The sequence below is a fragment of the Ambystoma mexicanum genome, chromosome 5q (assembly GCF_040938575.1).
Source record: "Ambystoma mexicanum isolate Mex_15411 chromosome 5q, UKY_AmexF1_1, whole genome shotgun sequence".
Classification (NCBI taxonomy): Eukaryota; Metazoa; Chordata; class Amphibia; order Caudata; family Ambystomatidae; genus Ambystoma; species Ambystoma mexicanum.
In genome coordinates, this window is record NC_090933.1 from 1,221,134,588 (window position 1) to 1,221,149,551 (window position 14,964).

The following is a 14,964-nucleotide window of genomic DNA, read 5'->3' on the forward strand; positions in this document are numbered from 1 at the left end:
AAGATTGTCTCCAGCTTTTTTGGATCTAGACACAAACAATGTAGAAAGATGGTTCTCGTGAAATGGGAACAATCATATTTTGGAAACATAAGGTTACAGTTTGTGATGCTTTTTTATAACATGCTTCATAAAGTTACATAGCATCTGCAGGAAAAAAAACGTTTCTTTTTTGGTGGCTGTTCATTTTGTATGCACAATTGGTACTTGATTGGAATACATGTCTTATTGACTCAGTGCTAACTTTTGAAGGGTAATGTTGCGTTTTGCAGTTTGGCAGTTTGCTAAAAATTCGTTGCTCATCATTTTCTGAGGGGTTTGCAGACATGCATTGGCATTGAATGCAGCAGCAAAGTTTGTTAGCTCACTGTCATTTATAGGTGAATAAAGTGAGTATGCACTGCCTCAGAGGTTCAAACTTCTTTTCAGAAGAAGCTATTCCGAGTTTGGTGGTATTCCCATGCTAGTTCCATGGAAATACCTCGAAGATTGTTACCATTACCACCAGTCTGTCCGGCAAATTATCTCTGGATTATAAACCGTGTTATAGAGGTGTTAAACCCTATGTTTAGAGACCATAGGGCCTAATTGGGATTTAATGGATGTACTGTGGGCGGTAATTCCACCCACAGCAAATCCACAATTTTTTAGAGGCAAAGTGGAGGATTTAGCTCAAGCTGTTTTGTACTGTAGGTAGTATCTTCACTTCATCTCCAAGTGCAGTATTAAGCAGTACTGTAAACCTGGCCATAATTCCAATATTGCCAACATAAGTTGTGCGAGCAGCACCAGTGCAAAATATTTACTTCACCTCCAAGATCGTAATGACCCCCAAAGTCTTTTTGCATGAAAAATATCCGTTCCCATGAGTCGCAGAAAAAATGGTGAAGGACTGTTTATCCATGCAGAGTTTCTATAGAAGGACACTAATTAATTTATTTAATTGTATTGGTAGGTTGGGTGGCTCGATAGTTCATTTGTTTGTGCATTCCCTCCGTGCCCAAGAAATATGTTTCTCCCACTCAGGTCCAATACATTTGTCCTGGTGGGAACACTTAGAACGTCTTCATGTAGCACCACTAAGACAATCAGGCTTCCACGTTGGACCTGCCATCCTTCTTACTTACTGAATTTCTCTAACTCACAACATTTCTGCTTTACACACTCAGTTACCCATGACAGACCACCATCCCTCTGCTGGCCAAACTGTAAACTGCAGGCTCTCTTCAGGTACTTAGGTGCAGGACTCAGCCGAGCCACTAGATGCCGGTATTACACCAGTACCTGCCTATTCGCTGTGCTCCAGGGGACAGCAGAGAGCTTTCTCTAATTATCTACCGGCGTACAGAGCATCATGGAAACAATGCACTGAATAACATTTTAATGAGATAAGGCTGCATGAATTACTTGATTATTCTTCTCTAATTAAAGTGTCCGCAACAAAAGCGTACAAATGATCTTCGAAGAGATGTGATGAATGTTTCTGTTTTTGCTGTCACTGGTTTCAGCAGAAAATCATTTATTTTGCAAAAAAACACCCAGCGGGGATCTGGGCAGTTACATCCTGACAATCCTTCCTTTGTTGAAACCGAGTAGCGCGTTACCCTCGCTGTGCACCCCTCCGTAACCGTACGTTTCTCTATTGACCCATACCTACCACTTTTTTTACACACCCACACACCGCATATCATGTGCACAGCGTCCCTGCTACCATTACACACGCCTATTAAACGTATGTCTTGGTAGTCACGTGACACTGTATCCACCTCTTCCTTGCAGATACCAACCCACTCTACCAGTTTGCGCAATGAGAGAGGGCAAAGCACATATTTTTGTGTTTATTCGGGACATGTGTTTGAGAAAAGAAACAGGAACCTAGGCCTTACAATGGAATGTGTGCAAAGGATTGTGAACAAGTCGGTGTTTGGGGTGTGATAGGCCGCAATACGTGCAGTTGGGGACCAGAGACGAATACACACATGGAGACATCAAAAAAATATTCACTAATTACAGGGGCCAGTGATTCATGGGGCAATGTGGGGGGGTATAGTGATGTAAGGGCCTCTTCAATTAGGAGAATTTGTAGGGATTACTTCAATGGGACTACTTGAATGTGTGGTTGTTGGTGGTGATTTTGATATCAGGGTTTAGTGGAGATGTCACTCTGAACCTCAGGAGGACCGATATGACCCACACTACATACAGAGACTGGATAGGGGAAAAGTGGACTTCACAATGCATTTGTTACATAAACTGGTGGTGATAGCCCTGCATAGGGCGTAGTGAGCGAGGTGGAGGCGACACGGTCCGCACGCATGCCCTTTCTTTGGCTAGGCTGGAGTTTGCAGCGCATTGCAGGCATTTAATGAGACTGGGCGGGATGGAGCGAACACTACACGCACAAGGGCAAAAGGGCAGTGGCACGGCAAAATGCAGGTGACACTCCACTGCCCATTCACACTTACTGGCACACGCAATGGGGCAGAAGGCAGCGCACAAATAAAGCGAGAGTGGGCAGGTTGGTTGACTCCACACGGCACACATGGACTTGGGGTGAATAAAATGGAGCAAGAACTACTTTGCAAATATATTCTGGGTATGGACAGGCTTGCCTAGCAGCGCATTGCACACATCAGTCGAGGTGTACAGGATGGCCCTGTCTGCACGTGCACACAAGGACAGAGGGTTTTCACGGTGGTGCTGGAAGGGTATTACCCAAATTGACCTTTTACAGTTGACCTTTTGTCCTAATTGACCCAATAATAGTGGTCCTAATTGTCCTTCTGCACAATTGACCTTTACCTTTATTTTACTTTTTATATATATGTGTGTGGTGGGTTTGGGGTAATAAATAATATAAGGGGATTAGGTAGGGGGTTGCAGAGGGATTTGGAGTGAGTGTGGGATCGTGGGGGGTTTCCCCCCACATATATGTCATAACTGACCTGAAAGATCTCGATCTGTTTTGCTGGAACCTGCCATTCTGCCACCCCTGCGTATCGAAAAAAGTGGTACGCAGTTTCCTGTGCCATCTTGCAAACCGAAACGCGCTGTGCAAAGTTGCTCATGCTGTTGCGCGAAGCTAGCACAGATTGAAAAGAGCATCATAAAGTGTCTCTTACCGCTGTGCGAAACAAGTGCATATCTAAAATAAGCCTGCACAAAGTTTCTCATGCCACCGCCAAGCACAGATCGTGGGAAAAAGCACAACGTTTCTGGTGCCGCTGCATGATATTACCACAGACAAAACAAAAAGACCTGTGCAAAGTTTCTCGTTATGCTACACAAGACTAGCATGGGAACAAAACACCACACCCCGTGTAAAACCGCACAAAAGCGGGCACAGTTTCAGTGGTGGGGAACCGTAATACTGATTTTACAGCACTGGCAGAAGCAGATTCCACTGGAGTTTCAGCAGCTTTTACTTTGCGAGCAAAAAATGCACTCACCCCTAGTGGTGACACTGTCCTGCACACATAGATTCACGTGTGGTAGGGTATAGTGACACTGCACCCTACACATGGACAGGGGTTGGTTGGGATGGAGCTGCCGGCACACTCCACATATGGACTGGAAGTGAGTAGGGTAAATTGGCACAGCACTGCATGCATGGCTTGAAGATGAGTAGGGCAGAACTCGCACTACATTCTATCAACTGTAGTGCTGACACCAATCTAAAGGGGTTGGTGTAAAGGTGACAGTGCACACATGAACTGCGGGTGGGTCGAGGGAGCAGGATTGATGTTGGGGAGCTGCTCATACTGCACTGCACACACGGACTGAAATGGTTTACATGTGCTGGCACTGTCCTGCACACACGGACTGAAATGGTTTACACGGACTGAAATGGTTTACATGTGCTGGCACTGTCCTGCACACACGGACTGAAATGGTTTACATGTGCTGGCATTGTCCTGCACACACGGACTGAAATGGTTTACACGGACTGAAATGGTTTACATGTGCTGGCACTGTCCTGCACACACGGACTGAAATGGTTTACACGGACTGAAATGGTTTACATGTGCTGGCACTGCCCTGCACACACGGACTGAAATGGTTTACACGGACTGAAATGGTTTACATGTGCTGACACTGTCCTGCACACACGGACTGAAGGTAGTGCATGCCTTTGGTTGTGCCTCTTCTGTATGTATAGGCTTCTGTCTGCTTTGGGTATAATCCAGAGTTAAACAAATGCTTTTTGTTTAAAATAAAGCCATTCAAGGTTAAAGAAAAAGATGTTCAGAAATCATACATATCATAAAATGCAAGCAAATAACAAAGGACACGCTGCAGAAGGCGATGGATGGGTACGGGAAGTTGGGTAGAACCAGTGGTAGAAGTGTACTGAACAAAGTAGTGGAACAGCGCTCCCGACAGTTCCCGCTCACTTCGATCAATGGGTAGAACGCTCAAAATCTAGCCTGTGGAAAGCCCGTTTCAACAGCGTAGGGTCGATGTTTAGTTACATTTTAATCTTTTGCCATTTTTACACTGGTATGGTAACAAATCACTCCTGGTTCGATGTACCTTTGGTCTTTTCGATTTTGGCATTGTAGTTTCGATAATACATATTTTTATCTTTTAATTTTGATTCAGTGGCGTAGAGTCGAGTTAGAATGCTTAATTCGTGTCTAGTAAGGATTGTACTATTTCATTGAGTTGACCAACATACCAACACACCACGGCCTATCCCGGTGTGTGCACAGGAAAAAATACAGTGCGCGCCGCGGAGCGCCACCTCATTGGAGTAAAGGATATTTACGGGGGTAATGAGCCCGTCTCTCATCTCCGGTGCTCGCCACCCTCAGAGGACCTGACATTCATTACCGTAAGTGGCCATCCGTTCATTAGCCCTGTCGGCTCGCAGAGCAGAATCATATGCCGGCTAACGCAGAACCTACTGTCCACGTTCAATAAAGCAATCTCTACGATTAAACTAAATTACTACTTTTTAAGTGTAAATTTGGCTGCAGTGGAGTCCTCTAAACGCAAAGGGCTTGATTGCCTCTTTAAAAGTAAGAAATCATGCTGGAGGGTTCTTGCAGAAGCTCTAAGGGTTGGCGCCATGGACGGCAAGTGGCCTGAAGGCAGCCAAACCTGCAAAGTTCAGACTGAGGGCGGAAAGCTGCGTCTGCCCGGGAAGGAGATGCAGTTGTGATTCAAACTTTTCCATGTGATCACTTGGTGCAACGTTGATCAAATCAGATAGGCTGTTTGAGTGTTAGCTCCTAAATCTGCTCAAATGGGGAGTGCCCTGATGAGAGTTACATTAAAAAAAACACCACTAAGATAGCTTAGCTGTAAAATAGCTTAACCCCTTAAGTGCTAAGGACGAGCATGCTTGTCCTTTTTACATAGACTTTATTGAAGCTCAGCATTTTGGACCAAGCCTCCTGCAGACCTTTGTGAGTAAATTGAAGGACATGTTTTGAAGCCTAGTTGTCCACTCTGCATTTCCTCCTTCAATTATGGCTTTGTCTTGGGAGGGTAGCTCAGGGGCAACGTGCTGGCCTAGGAAGCAAGACGACACGGAGCAACACAGGGTCGATCCCCGGGTCCACGCTTAGAAACCTCTGGGTATTAAGCGTGTTATAAATAACAATTATATCATATCATATCCTATCGTATCATATCATATCATGGCTCCCTCCGGTCCCGTAACACCCTCCTACTCACTGTCCACACATGCCACTATTCGCCTAGAGGTGATAGGCGCTTTTTTGTGCTCGGACCCAAGCTGTGGAACAGCCTGCTGCTCCCATTGTATTCTCGAGACTCCATCAAGACTTTTTCACAAACATCTAAAAAGGTTTGCTTTCTTCCCAGTCTTTATCATTGGAACAGCCTCCGTACCTGACAGCACCCGAAATTCATACGAGAATTCCATCTCTTGTGCCACCTGCACCCAGATGAAGTTTAGTCGGCCCGGTACAGAACTATGTGTACTGCACCCTACAATTCCTCAAGTACAAATATATCAATACAACTACAGCCACTGTGTTTGGTAATGATAAACACAAGAGCCACTTCAATTTCTAAAACTCCATAAATAGCACTGCCCTATAACACAAAGACAGTGTTCTCACATGGAGCAAAAAGCATGCATTTCAGCTCATTTGCATAGCCACAATGCATTGTTCTGTGGTTGTGAACTGGAGGAGGTCTTCTAAAGATGGCTACTGATTGGCACCGTGGCACGTGCAAGTGTTATCGGAAATGGCCTCTTCTACTCTCAGGTACCTGGCATGGTGTTTCATGTATTTGTTAAACCTACCATAACTTTGATGGTGTTTATCAAACAAGGCTCACAAATACTCCACCTACCCCCACCATTCATACACATTGCCCTCACAATCTCATAACTCCTCCCACCGCCCGTCTGCCTCACAAAATCCAACAACACACTGCTCCTCCTCCTGCCTCTCACCCCGTCACCTCCCAGCAAAGCCTTCCCACTCAGCTCAGCCACACCCAGCGCAGACATCCGAAATCTCATCAATTCTCTCTCCTCAACATGTCTCTCACACCTAAGCAAAAAATGTCCCACACTCTCAGGCACCCCACACACTGCACAGTCCCTCGACTCACGCTTCCCCACTCGATATAGACAGTCATTCAGCCCCACATGTCCTATTCTCAACCGATTCAGCATCACCTCCTCCCCCCTCCTCCATTCCAGACTCCCTGCATCCACCTTCACCAACACTTTCCCACAGACACCAAACATCCACCTTCCCTTCGGGTCCGCCCACGCATTCAGTAATTTAGAAGAAGAAGAACAAGGTTGACAGACTGCAACAAATTGGTGATCCCTCATGGGGTATGTGGTTGTGCTCAGTAGCGCGGCATAACACAACACCTTCTTGCACTTTCATACGTTTGGGACATCCGAGAAGTATTCCATGTATAGGTGCCTATTTTATGCAATCCCTATTTTTAACAGTATATTGCTGTAAATGGTCTGCCAACCATAAAGGTCGAGGGGGTACGGTGGGCATTGTGGACCATTTTAGGAAGGTGTGGTTCGATATCAGTCTATTCATTGACATGCCTAGTAATTAAAGCCAAATGAATGATATTTGGTTTAAGGTGCTGCAACAGTGAGATTGCCTTCCGATCAGAGTGAGTCTTCAGCCTAGGTGATTAGTGCAGTTGGACCGTAATCTGCAACAGGGAGATTACTGACGAATCAGAGTGACAATATTCAGCCTAGGTGATTAGTGCAGTTGGATCGGAATCGGCAACGGCGAGATTGCTAGCCAATCAGAGTGACAGTCTTCGCCCCTAGTGATTAGTGCAGTTGGATCGTAATCGGCAACAGTGAGTTTGCCTGCCATTCAGAGTGGCAGTCTTCAGCCCAGGTGATTAGTGCAGTTGGATCGTAATCAGCAACAGTGAGATTGCTGTCCAATCAGAGTGGCAGTCTTCAGCCCATGTGTTTAGTGCAGTTGGATCGTAATCAGCAACAGTGAGATTGCTGGCCAATCAGAGTGGCAGTCTTCAGCCCAGGTGATTAGTGCAGTTGGATCGTAATCGGCAACAGCGAGATTCCTGGCCAAACAGATTGAGAGTCCTCTGCCCCGTTGATTAGTGCAGTTGAATCGTAATCTGGAATATGAACAGGTTTTTACCTCTATGACCTTGGGTACTCAGACATGAAAAGAGACCTGCCTTAGAGGCGGGGTGACTGACATAAGGGATGGGGAGAGCAGATGAGGAACTGAGACTGATGATAACCAATAGGGCAGATGGAGAGGGAATAAGGGGTGGGGGCAGGTGCTGCCATGTGCTCAGCCCTGGGGCTCTCTTGTAAGTGGGGCCAAGTACTGACAATTCCCATATTTTGTAGGCTTGCCCTACCGTGCTAGGTTCATATAAATATTAACAGCACAATGTGTCTCCGGAAAGCAGCGGGTGAGGAGTGGGTGCATACATGGGCTTCCCTGTCCCCACTTGCCCCTGGCCACTTTTCACCAATTCTGAGTGAAGGAGGTTTTCAGTGCTCTAGCCCACGATGGCCCTGTTCAGAGTGAGAGACACATACACTGCTGCTACTAGGACTTGAGCTGGCCTATCCTCTGCTAGGGAAGCCTGCTCTGCCAGGGCCTAGGCTGAACTGAGATTGCTTTTTCTTTGTGAAATGGAAGTTGGCAACACAGCTGTTCATAGCCTGGCTTGTTAGTATGTGCGAGGAAAACTTGCCTTGCCTCTGTTAGACTGACTATTTCTGTGTGGGCAGGTAATTTACAAGCTTGCACTGCTGATACCTCTGTGTGTGTGCGTGTGTGCGTGTGTGTGTGTGTGTGCGTGCGTGCGTGTGTGTGTGTGCGCACGTGCGCGCATGGGTGCCTGTGTGTGTGTGTGTGTGTGTGCGCATGGGTGCCTGTGTGTGTACATACGTGCATGTGTGAGTGTGTGTTTGTATTTGTATTTAATTTATAGAGCGCTTTCACCAAAGTGCTTTACACAAATTCGAATACAGCGGTACAACAAAAATGAAACTTGATAACCAAATCAACGATCAAAGCTGATTAGAGGAAAGAGAAAGAAGAAGACGAGTTTTTAATTGTGAGTGAAGGATATGATAGGTAGAGGATGCCGGGCTAGAAAGTGGAAGAGCATTCTGGTGCTTAGGGACGAGAAGTGAAAAAGAACGTAATCGAGAAGAAGCACGGGGCGGCGTAGGACGACAAACGAAATAGGGATGGAGACGAAGGGAGCAAGAAGGGGACTAGAAAGGGGAATAGAAAGAAACAAGATAACCAAGATAAGGGGGGAAAGACCATAGAGAGCTTTATGGACAAAGTAAAGAAAATAAGATAAAGATCAAAGGAACGCAGCAGAACAAAGAGATGGAGCAACAGAATAGTGAAAAGGCAACTGAAAGAGAAGACAAAGAGCAGAATTAAAAACTGAACATAGAGGAGTAACTTGGGACTTAGGAAAACCTAATAGGAGAACTGAGCAATAGTACAAACAAGAAAAACAAGTGAATACATCAGGAGTTTAGTAGCCTGAAATGATAGAAAAGGAAGTGCCGCCCAAGGTTATGAAGATGGAAGCATGCAGAGCGAGCACTATTAGAAATATGTAGAGAAAAAGAGAGGGGTCAACAATGACACCAAGATCTCGAGCAGAGGGAGAGAAGAGGAGCAGAGGAAAAAGAAGAGCAGAAGGAGGGGAAACAGGGGAGGGTGAAGAAGAAGGAAAGAAAAGAACCACCGTCTTGGAGGAGTTAAGATGAAGAAACCGTGAAGCCATCCAAGATTTAACAGCAAACAGACAAGAAGAAACGGCAGCATGATGTGAAGGTTTGTGTGTGTGTATTTGTGTATATGTGTGCATGGGTGCCTGTGTTTGTGTACATGGGCGCCTGTGTGTGTGTACATGGGTGTATATGTGTGTGTGAGTAATCTGTAATCCTAGTACACAGGCAGGCTTGTCTGCTGAACCCCCCTGTCCGTTGTGTGGGAAGCTTGCTCTGCTGGCCAAGCTGAACCTGCTCTATTCGAGAAGGGTCCTTGCTGTGCTACTTCCATGCTTTATCTGTTCTCTATTAAAGGGGGTGCACGCTGTATCTTTTCTATACTCACATCAGAAGGTTCTATCAAACGTATATTTGTGCGTACCCAATTGTTTTGGAAATTATGCTGTGAAATACAACTTTTGCCTACAGTGTTTGTAAACCTTGCTGCAAATGTCCTCAGAACTCCCTGGCGAGGGTCACATTTGCTCACTGTACTTGCTGATCCGATTTGGTGTGGGCATCATTTACACTTCAGCTCTTTAAAACAGGTGCCTGCCACCTTTGGCTCTCCAGATGTTTCGGACTACAAATCCCACCATCCCAAGTCAGCATAGGCAATGGTGAGGGATCCTGGGAGTTGTCGTCCCACATATCTGTACCGCCACGGTTTGCAGGCCCCTTCTTTAAAAGATCACCAGTCTTTACTGCTTATACTATGATAAAAATACATATCATGACAGATAGTGAACCAATTTCAAACCAAAAAGCACATTGTCCCAATTCAATTATAGCGCTCACATGGATGTATCTAACACACACGAGCCATCTAAGAAAAAGTCCTGGAAATGTTTATTTTTTACACATAATTACTGCAATCAGGCATAGGGTGCACGGGCACATGCAACCAAAAGATGATGGAGGGAATAGGAACAGATGGGCCACAGACAAACTGAAAGAACAGTGTGGGGCAGATGAGAGCAAAAGGGAAATTAATAGGGCCTCATTACGAGTTTGGAGGTAACCATGGCGCTATTAGCGTCATGGCTGCCTCCAAACCAATACCGACTCCGCCCTGGTGAATGGAGCTATTACCGCCCCATTATTATCGTTATTAGCACCAAAGTCCCTTAGCGGGTCCCATCCTTAATGCCTGGTAAAATGAGGCGTTAAGGGAGGATCTGCAAAGGGAACTCGTAATAGGGCGGTAAGGGATTACCGGTACTGGTGCCCTTACCGGTACCAGTAATCCCTTACCGCCCGGGTCGTAATGAGGCGCATAGAGTGTAATGGGCTGAGTGATTGAGTAAAGAATTAAAAGTACTTGCACTGCACACTGCCATCTGGCCTGTGGAAAAAGTCAAAGTAAAATAAAGGACATGGACTTGGGTAAGAGGCGCAGCAGAGAGCTAGTGATAAGCAGGGAGGCAGCATGTCCGATTTGGAATGATGGACATTTCCCAGCAGGCTGTTGGCCCAGACATATCTTACTCTTTCAAATCTAAACAAGGCTTTTAACCGAAACCTCTTGGGTCTGAATCTGAAAACCACGTTTCTGGCACAAGTGATGGGATGGGCCAGTTCACCGCCTTCACTTGCCACAAGTAAGGTTGTGCAGAATTCGCCGAGGGCATCCGCATGAATGTGTGCATCATCGTGTGAGGAATTGCCATCTGGCCAGGGTGCAAAGACCTGGCTTTTAAAATGTTTTATCAATGCATACAATGATGCCAATGATTTCTTCTCCCAAAGGGTGATCTGCTAACCAGATCACCCTTTGTCACCAACTCCCAGCCAAAAGCATTGTGCACTTGTGCCCTTTTGCATCAGTAGCCTGATCCACAGCAGCTGCTCTGCTCGTGGCACAGGGCAGGACCAAAGGTCACAGGATTCCTACTCGACTGCATCTGCAACAGCCAAGTCACTGCGGCATGCGGGCGGCATTAAGAAATGCCCCCTGTACCAATATTATGGTGATCATGATGCCCCACGCTGGTGGCAGGGTAGTCTCTAAAAATAAGGTGTGCCTGTGTTTGGGCCATGGCACTACTTATGATCATGACCGCCACATCCAAAGTGATATTGCACATGTGTAAGCGCTTGTGAGTCAATTATGCTGTGGAATCGAATGTGTATTCGGGTCAGACTGGCCGATACTGTCAAATGGCAGGACAGAAACCCAGAGGACCCAGCCTCTCTTTTATCCCCTTTGTGAGGGCCAGTAACACCCTCCCCCAGAGACAGCCGCACTGCAGGCAGCTATCCTGGGCCCAGGTATCATAGGATCACACCTATTCAGTAGGATTAGCCTCCCACCAGGGTTCTGTATGTCTAAGGTCCTTTGTTGTCAGTTAGAAGGCACGGGGGCAGAAGTAGGATAGGCTGAAGGACAGCCTTCCACCATCTTGTTTCTGGCTGTCTCTCCTTCCCTTTCCTGTCCCTTACACTTCCTTTGGAGCAAAGCACTTTGGGTGTATCATCAGCAGGGCAACATCTCTCCAGCCAGGATCAGGGATTGGTTCACTAAGCAGTCTAGGTTTAGACCAATCACCTGGGAAATTGTGTCTTTCAAAGAAGGGGTCTCCCAACCCTTTAGCTGATTCACTCAGTTCCTCAAGGATCCTTTAAGGCCGAAGAGTCGTTCTGAAGATTCTCACTGGACTTCCTTTGGGAGCCGTCTAAGACAGACAGAAGATTTGTCCTCTAACCACTCCAAGGATATATCAGGTGTGGCAAGTGCTGTGGACCAGGTCAACCAATCTGCAACAGATCTCCTAAGCTAGGGGAGTAGACACTGAATGGAACCATCCTGTCCTTGAGTCCTCTGCAGAGGCTTCACAGCAACTGGAGGGCCAGACCTGCCAAAGTCTGTTGACTGAACCAATCTCTCCATGTTCACCGTATCCTGAACAATAGGGAAGCCGCTGGCACAACCATGGCTCAGCCCAGCTATCCTATGAGCTGCTGCCTGATTGATCGCACGTTGACATTCCCTCGATCACCACTTTGACAACCGTCACACACTGACTCAAGCCGCTGGATCGTCACTCACCGACCGCTGCCAGCAGCTGAATCTTAGCCTGGCCAACTGGGACTGCCCGACCAGCATCTTTAAAGAGCCAGTATTCTACAGCACGAAGCACCTGCATTTGTTTGCTACCGGGGCCTCCACAAGCCTACATGCCCAAACTTAGCCTGATCAGCTCGCATCATCGTTCAATAGCAGGTCTGATGCACCAGCCCACCAAGAACTGAATCCAGGTACTACTGTTGACCCTGAACTGCCCCCATGGTCCACTTGGACCCTAGAGACTGGTTAGGTCATGATTGTCACTTTTTTCAACCTAATATGTTTTTATGGTAACACCTTACCTACCACCCCTGGAACTACGCTCAGAGCGCTACTTTTGCCAGTCTGATGCATCTTCTCTGTTCCTTCCTTTGTATAGTAATCTCCTTTGGTTATACATGTAAATGGTGTGTTTTATTAAAGTGTTTATATTTGTATAGAACCTTGAATGGACATTCCCTTTATTTTGGACTATGATACTTGGGTCATTACTGGTTCCCCTTCACACTCCTCTTGAGAGTATAGCCTTCCCTCGGCCCGCGTTACCACAAAAGGACGAAGGAGGTGTATCTCTTGACTGTCCCTTTTTCACCTTTGTGGTTGCATTGCTTTTTGGTTTGCAGTAGTGTCAAGGCTGGGTGGGCCATTTCACCCCTCCTCATCCCTCTACTCCACATAGAGATGCCCATCATTCAGATGGCCTTGTTTACCTCTTGTGCCAGTAGTGAATAGTGCGTTCACCCATTACACAAAGGGAAGCATGCAGAGGATTCCCTGGCTACTCTCAGCAGTCCACGTGCAGATGGCAGAGGACAGTCCACGTGTCTCACCACATTTTAGGCCCAGGGGTCCCTCCTCACCACATGTGTCTGAGGACAGACCAGCTCGAAAGGGTTCAACTCTAATCAACTCCCCTGGGATAACCTGCTGAGTTATACTAAGGCCTTCTTTTGCCACTTGAGAAGGCCTGCAGCACCTTTTAATTAAATGTCTAGCTCCTGTGTTTTAAAAATCTGCCATGTCCTTTAAAGGAAACCATTTATTTCCATTCACTAAATAATGGCCGCTTGCGGGCAACATTGGTAACAATATGTTCAGTACAGGAAAGCTATTTGGGGTCAGGGCGTCCTACACATAAAATGTTGTAAACTCGCAGTTTCTCGATCCAGGATTGTAGAAAGGACGATCAAAATCGCACAAGTCTTGTCCCTGGTCAAAGAGTTTTTTTGCTGGGAAAATAACATTCATGGGCTGTTTCGATGTGTTGCAAAGGGCTTCCGGCATTCACAAATGTGAAGACAATAGAATTACTAACCCACACCTGCTTAACACAGTTGCAGCTTGATGTGCAATGCACGTGAGGGCCATTTCGGACAGTTTCTTTATTTTCTTTTGAGGGATACAGCAGTGGTAGAAACCATTGGTGTCCAAATAGAATTCCTTTCCCGTAAATAGGGATAGAAATGTATTCTTTTACATTATTTGAACATTTCCCAATTACAAGCTCTTTCAGTGCTCGGCACTAATAAATACACTGCCATCGCTCACATGGATAATGCGAGCCTGCCAGACATTAACATCGTTAACATACTCCCAGAAGTAATGTATGGGGGCTGGCTAGATCATCAATTGACCAGATCCGCAGAAAGGGGTGGGTTGCCTTTGTAAAATGAACTCATTTAACGGGCTGCCTGGTTCCTTCTGATTCTCACGAGGCACCAGGCCCACCTGGACCAGTCTACCCCTACACTTGGTCTCCCCTGACCACCCCTCTAACCTGCATTTGCCCTGCCGGGCTACCTCCCCCTGCACTAACCTGGCTGGTCCTGCACCTCTTCAGCCCTTCCTGCCTGTCCCTTACACTTAGAATATGGACCTTCTTTCCCCTGCACTCTCTGCATTCCCCTGGCACTGGTCCACCTGGCCTCCCCCTAGCACTCTCCTAACCTATGGGCCCGTTTCCCCCTTCCCAAACCCTCCCCACCAGAAATGTTTGCGCTCGCCACACCAACGTGCACTTCCTTTCCCTCCCTATCATTAGCGCATTCTGCTCTGACCGGCACCCACCCCCTGCCCCTCTCCCCTGCACTTCTTGTTACTGCTCTTGCACGATCCGAATGACAGAAGGCCTAGTAGGACCATTTTTGTTTTTCTTTATCTTTGCCCCTCCCACCCCCCTCCCTCCTTGAGTGCCTTGTTGCGCCATGAAACACCATTTGCTGTATAGGCGCATTATAAGTACCCAATAAATAAATAAATAAAAGCGTTGTATTTGTATAAATCAAGCAGTTACGTAAAATGTATGCGCTGTACTTGTTGACGCCTGACTGATTGTCTGGGAATAGGGTCCCTTCTGTTGGGCCTTTCATTCTAAAAATATTTTTATTGAAACAAATTTGAAAGGGAAGCACAATTCATCTTGTAGGACGTAAAGCGTAATGAGGTAAATGGCTCATAAATACGGTTCATTATAGAAGACACAGTAATCAATAATGATTTCATTCTTCAGAACAATTTATTTTCACTCTGTTAAGGACATAATAAAGACAGTCTAATAATGTCATAGAGAGGTGAGCATGGGGACATTTTGCTAGCCAGCCTTGCAGTGCAGAGAATGTAATATGTTGGGAGGGATTGGAAAACCGGA

The 14,964-nt window shown here is 46.4% G+C and overlaps 1 protein-coding gene across 13 annotated transcripts in view; it reads left to right on the forward strand.

Moving 5' to 3' along the window:
- Positions 1 to 14,964, forward strand: part of ADGRB1 (adhesion G protein-coupled receptor B1) — a 698,686-nt gene that overhangs the window by 421,876 nt on the left and 261,846 nt on the right. The window lies entirely within an intron of this gene.